Source organism: Sinocyclocheilus anshuiensis, unplaced genomic scaffold (genome assembly GCF_001515605.1).
Source record: "Sinocyclocheilus anshuiensis isolate Anshui unplaced genomic scaffold, SAMN03320099.WGS_v1.1 scaffold173, whole genome shotgun sequence".
Lineage (NCBI taxonomy): Eukaryota > Metazoa > Chordata > Actinopteri > Cypriniformes > Cyprinidae > Sinocyclocheilus > Sinocyclocheilus anshuiensis.
This window is the reverse complement of record NW_015536480.1, coordinates 741084-748092: the sequence shown is the minus strand read 5'-3', so window position 1 is coordinate 748092 and position 7009 is coordinate 741084. Positions and strand designations below refer to the sequence as shown.

General features: G+C 36.9%; 1 long non-coding RNA gene across 1 annotated transcript; it reads right to left on the bottom strand.

Annotated features, from left to right (window-relative positions):
* Positions 1 to 4218: 4218 nt before the first annotated feature.
* LOC107676551 (uncharacterized) lies at positions 4219 to 6288 on the bottom strand. The gene is made up of 3 exons (XR_001632755.1): positions 6213 to 6288; positions 5955 to 6075; positions 4219 to 4293 (listed from the first exon to the last, which is right to left on the bottom strand). It is a non-coding gene; the product is annotated as an uncharacterized LOC107676551 (long non-coding RNA).
* Positions 6289 to 7009: the final 721 nt, after the last annotated feature.

Here is a 7009-nt window from a genome sequence, read left to right as displayed (position 1 = left end):
TCACAGTCTCCTATGACAGGACACATCAATCAGTGACAATAATGAAAAACATCTCACTATGTATTACATAAACACCAGTCTATGATCTCACAATGGCGTCCGGACTGCTGCAGTGAACAGGTGTTCGGTTTTAAATTAAAAAAATCACATATAATGTCTACTGTCTGATCAGGGCTGAAAATAAAAAAAATAGTCATCAAATAATCATTATATAAGGTTCCAATTATAATTTTGCATTAGTAACTCACACAGAGTGCAAACAGTTGACCACACATTTTCCTTGGTTTCAAATTGCTTTTCCTATTCATGAACTTACTATGATACAGAGTTCTGAGTCAAGACCCAAATTAAGCCACTGCATTACAACATTTTGTTTTGAAGCAAAAAACAGTTGAAAGAGAGTGTAAAGAGACTAGATTACATGATTTGCAATGCTTCATGGGAGTGTGCTGTTGGGCTTTTACAGACAAATATAGCAACCACTTAACAACCTCACAGTTCATAGTGGATCTGTCTTGAAAGCTCTACATGCTATCACTTAAAATCTATTTCTCTATGGAGAAAATGAGAAGGATTTCTGTTGCACTCTATTATGCTGGGAGAGGAAATAGGCCTAGGCTGCCATTTTTAAACCATCTCCTCAGACAGTACAAATTATAGCACTCAAACTATTTAAGGAAAATGGACTGCAAATATGTCTAAAGGCGGCTGCAAAAGTGAAGGACATGAAAAGGCTGCTGGCTCGAGTTAAGTTAAGAAACTGTGATTCATCACAGCAAGACAAACTCTCACCGAGAGCCGAGGATGATGAGTAGTGTGTCCAGTTCTGAGCGGGTCAGTGCCCTCTGTAGCGCCCGCAGGAGATCACAGCCTCCAGCCACCCGGAGCTGCGTGACCCACGCACAGCACTCCCTGAGCCTGAGACAGTATGCGTATCACTCACAGTGTCACTCACAAAGAGCCTCCTGATGCGGACTTTCAGCAAACTCATTACATGTGGCATAACTGTAGCTATATTCCAAAATCCAGTGAGCTGCTTTCGTAGGCATCATCATAAACGAGCTCCAGATATGAAGACCGTTTCAAAAGCTAGGTATTGTGTATTGTGTCAAATATTCTTTGTCTTGGCCATATAAGGAAGCATGCATCCTTTGTGGAGAACCCAATTTCATATTTTTTGGTACAAACTCAAAGGTACAAAATGAAGTGAGAAATAATGCTATCAAGTAATTAATTAATCATTATTAAAATTGTATAAAGAACAAGTTTCTACAAAAAATATGAAGCAGTACAATTAGTGGCGTAGCGTCTGTGTATGCAGGGTATGCAGGTGCATATGGGCCCAGCCCTTGTCCAACAGCTGTTGAGAATTCTCGGCCCGAGTCCGACTGGATACCGACTGGCTTTTTTCTCTTTTTTCTCTCTCTCTCTTCCCCATTACACAGCTATTAAAATAGTTCTGTTTTGGGTTTTAGTGGTCATAGTGGTCATATTTATTTTTGTTTCTTTATTAAGTTAATTTAGAAATATGTTTGGAACATTTTATGTTTGTTAAATTCAAGTTTTTGTTTTTTAAAGGAACGACCAAGCGGCAGCGGCAGACGGTGAGTTGAGCATTATGTTTGATCAATTTAGCCTTCTCAAACCAACACGACTTGCCTAAAATAAACATTATGTTTTATGTTTGATCAATTTAGCCTTCTCAAACCAACACGACTTGCCTAAAATAAACAGACATTTAACCTAGAGCTCATAAAGGTAAGAGTATACATCATTCGAAACTACAAAGGGTCTGTGTGCACTCACAATATCAACAAAACCTTGTGCTTTTGTAAAATAAGGAAAACAAACAGGATGCGCTTTCTGTCGTCTTGGTCTTGAGCAGGAACGCTTCACCGACATGATAAACATATCTATAGAATGCTTTAAATTACTATTTTAAAAGAAATAATTCAAATCGAAAACAAAAACTCTTTCATAATGTAACCCGTAAAGATGCATTTCTCTCTAAAGGCACCCTAGCGCCATTTTCGTTCAAATCAAAGCATAAACGACATAAACAGCGTATCCGCGTGGCACAGCTGACACAAAACAGTATAAGCAATTTACGTTCAGTGGATACTCTCCTAAATGGCGCTAGGGTGACGCGGAGGAGACGAATTGTTGAATAAAGTCTTTTTTTTTCTTTTGCGCACAAAAAGTATTCTCGTAGCTTTGTAAAATTACGGTTGAACCCCTGATGTCACATGGATTATTTTACCGATGTCCTTGCTATGTTTCTGGGCCTTGATCGTGTAAGGACCCTTGCTGTCTATGGGAGGGTCAGAGAGCTCTCAGATTCCATCAAAAATATCTTAATTTGTGTTCCAAAGATGAACAGATGTCTTACGGATTTGGAACAACATGAGGGCGAGTAATTAATGACAAAATTTTCATTTTTGGGTGAACTATCCCTTTAAAGCTCATCAAGGAACCCATATAGATAGTACATAGATATCTGTGATTCTAACAACCATAGGTTGCACAGTGGTGTGGAATTTTCCATAAAAAATCCATCGGTTTGTTAACGTGAGTGTTGAGCAGCATAGTTCTAGTAACTCTAGGAACTAGCCAGCGTGGTGGTTCCTAGAGAACCAATTTCCCCCTCATGCCGTTTTCCTGGTTGCATTCGCACCGGCAGCAGTGACTCTGAAGCAACCAATAGTGACATCTTTATTTGCGGCATTTACAAACATCAACAACCAGTGAATGGAGGACACTGTGATCGGAGCTGTTTTTGTTGTGTGCCGTGGGATTCGTGATAACAGAGATGGAATGTAAACACACAATTTACACGAAAATCGGAGTTTTCGGATGTTTCGGAAATACGGTGTTTCGTATGTGTTTGGCCAATCAGCGTACACTTAAGTCACTGATTTTTCCTACTCTGAAGTAGGAGCCAATTTAGTTCCCCTAATATGTTCCCCAATATGGACCCTTTAGGTGCAAGGTACCTTTTCCCAGTGACAGCTTTTGTACCTTTCTGAGTGTATCTACGTATAGATAACCTATTATAGGTTCACTTTTAGATTAGCAACATGCTAATGTCAACTCTATTGAAATCAATTGTAAAGTCAGTCCCTCTTTGTGTGAGCTGCTGCCCATACAGACTCTTCCAAATGAGTCACATATGAGGCTTTGTTTCAGTTAGGACAGCTGCCTATGAGCGACTAATTTCATCACCATGTTTCAAATACAGATTTCTTGATGAATAATTCATTTTGATTGATGGTAGGCCAAAAACATTGTTTTAAGAATGCATTAGAACCATGGCCTTTATCCTCTTCTCTCATTATCTCACTCGTATCCTTTCATCCTCTCCTCTTCTCTCTAGTGATTTCTTGGCATCTAGTACAAGTACAAACTGTTCTCACATGTGCCCACTCATCCCTCATGACAAACCGAAAATAAAACAAGCAGTCTCTCTAAACAGACGCTATAGGCATCCTAATGAAAATAATGGCCCGGCAGAGCCGTTTCTGCAACCCAAAGGGCTTATATGATCACTGTCCGTATGAATTATGAAAATAACACTGCACATAATCAATTAGCCATTTACAAAAAAGGCTTGTTTGATTGGATAGTGGAGAGCAAATGAGAAGTGTGTGATCTGTGCTGTGGAAATCGGAAAGTCAACATCACCCACCTTAGTGGACAGGTATCTTGTGGTTTGTCCCGAAGGCTGCTGACTTCTGAGCCAAAGGACAGAAGATGCAGTTGTTTTTTGAAACGCAGTTGCTCGTCAATGAGAGTCTTTGATGGTGTAAGTAAAAATAAACCACAAAATGAGCAGTTTAATTGATTCAATTAGTAAAGCAAAGCATGCAGTTGAAGCAATGACTCATTTGGGATCCTGCTAAGAGATCTGCTGGTCTCTCTGTAGGGGACCCGTTCACCAACCCAAACACCTGACAGATCAAACCAAACCAACACAGGATGGCAAAGTTCTGCTTAAACATCTGCTTAAACCAGATTTGTGGAGTGAAGATTTCAGAGATTCAATTTACCTTCCTGTTTCCTTGACTGAGCCACTTAATTTGATCATGGTACATCTCAATAGCACTGCATAAACATCTCATTTTAGGTTATTTTATTAAAAACTAAACAAACAGCAGCACCGAGAATGATAAAGCATCATTAAGGTGACTGTGCAGTAGAGGAGATGATGCTCACATGTAAAGCTGTTCCTCAAAGTCAGCCAGTGACTCACTGCTGATGTGCATCTGTTTGCTCATCCCGTCTCCTCTCTCAGATCTGACACACACACACACACACACACACACACACACACACACACAGAGAGAGCGAGCGAGAGAGAGAGAACACAATTTACAGTCTGGTACTAGTTGGAAAACATTCACAAAGAACATGTCAGTCATATTTCACCAAAAGCAAAAGAAAACAACCTATTTTTAGGACCCATAAGTTATTTTTACATCGTTGACCTTTTTATGACAATTAAAAACATTTCTCCCACAAATTATTAGTACTGTTTTCACTAACTGATTCCACTACACTATAAATATTACACATGAAAACATGAGAGCATTAAAACATTAGCATTCAAACATTAATGCACTGAATTAAAAGCATTACTCATTGGTTCCAGCAATAGTTTTGTTTTTTATTTCTTTCTTTCTTTAAATCGCGACTAAATATTTTAACTATTTGACAGCTTACAGTCACAATGCATACAAACATGACAGTTGCGCTTTAGAGTGCTTTTTGGTGTTTTTAATATTTTTTGACACATTTACATCTTTATATGTAATGTCATTATTATTCTACTGTCTTTGAAATATGGTTAAAGAGTACTGACAAGAATTTGTGGCAAAAAAATACTTGGAATTTGTATGTCATATATTTCAATAGTTTTGTAATTACACATTTGTAATGAATATTTAGTACATTTAAAATACAGTAACATGAAATGTAATATCAAATAACACACTACAGTTAAAATGATCGGTAACACTTTATTTGAAGGTGTCCATGTTACACATGTTATATGTACCTACTATTATAATAACAATAAATTATGCATAATTACATGCAAGTAACCCCAAATCAAACCCTAACCATATAGTAAGTATGTAGTTAACTGATATTACTCAGTACTTAAATGTATAATAACATTGTAACAGGGACGCCTTAAAATAAAGTGTAACCAAATTACCTTACATATGTTTTAATTACTTAGTGTTAGTCAACATTAAAATAAGTGTATTTCTTTAAAGCTTGACAAAAGATGATTAAAACAATGTTTTAAAATGTACTTTTTAAATAAAACATTTAACTTTTTGAACATTACAAAGTGGATTTTTTTTAAAGAAATGCGTGAAAGCGTGCTCTCTTTAAGTAAAATTAATTTAATTAATATTATATTAGGCCCAACGACAGTTTAAAAAAATAAAATAAAATACTTTTAAGATTTGAAGTACACTGCAAGTGCACATTCAATACAATGAAGCACTCTTATTTTTCATAAGGTTGTGTTTTTCTTACTGTAAAAGAAGCCACACAATACTACCTTAAACCCAATTTTATATATCTATCTGTATTAGTGGTGTGTATTAAATCTAAAAGCATGGTTTATAACTTCATAAAAACAAAATTTTGAGCTTGCATTTATACCTTTTTTTTTAGAACAGCAGGTGATTATTAATCCACCACCTGGTTTCTAAGACCCAAACTAATTCACGTGCTTTGAAACAACGTTCTGAACATATATTGTGAGGGGAGTTTGTTGTTAAAGACGAAATCTGTGCCAAACAAATCTGTAATCAGTCCATTTACACATTTTGACAGCTTTGTTAGTTATAATGGGAGCATTCTAGATTGAGCCACATCGAGTGTAGACAGCGTTTAAGTCAAACAGCACAGGGTGCAATGAGTCTATTATTCTGTAAACTTACACAGGAGCAGTGGTGCAGAGTGACAGGAGGTGAGAGAGAGAGACAGTCCACAGCTCTCCAGACTTCTCGACTCCAGCCAGTGCTCTGAGCTCTCATACGCATCAGCATGATCCATCCGCTTCTGCACGTGCTCGATATTAATAATTACTCAGCAGTGTGATCACAACAAAAACAGCTGATTTTATACAACAATGGAACAGTCATCCAAGATGAGTTTCTTCATCAGAACAGCTTTGGAGAAATTTAGCACTTGCTCACCAGTGGATCCTCTGCAGTGAATGGGTGCCGTCAGAACGAGAGTCCAAATCATGGATTTGTTCTCCAGCCTACAGACCATTAAAATAAGACATGAACGGAAAAGAAAGGACTCTTTATAATCTAGCACAGATGAATACAGAAACATAAGACTGAAACTGTTGTATAATTTCACCACTTGACAGGTCCTGTCTTCTGCTCCATATGGAGAGTGCTATGAGATAACAGTGTATTGTGATAAACAATGATTAAATCTTGGAGGATTGATTTTTTTCTTCATACTGCAATCACTCTTCTACTATAAGTGAAATGTACTGTTATTACCTGAAGGTTTATGCCTGACCTGACCCATAAAAATGACTTTTATTACTGTAACAGTCATGTTAGCCCAGTTGTAATTTCCACAAGAGTGAAAAAGTTTTCATTTGCCTGAAATCATCGTATGAATGTATCTCAGTACTTAAAAAAATCCCCTAATGAGAGCGCTTTTCTTATTTCGTTTGTTACAATGTGTCTGCATGTAGCCTACATTACCATTCAAACGTTCTTGTAGGAATATAATATTAAATGAATAAAGCAAGGTGGAATTCAATTGATTAAAAGTGACAATAAAGACGTGTGTAATGTTACAAAAGATTTCTACTTCAAATCAATTATTTTGAACTTTCTATTTAGCAAATAATCACGGTTTTCACAACAAAAAAAAAATGTTAACAGCACCACCGTTTTCAACATTGATAATAATAATAAATGTTTCTTAAAGGGACAGTTCACCCAAAAATGAAAATTCTGTCATCATT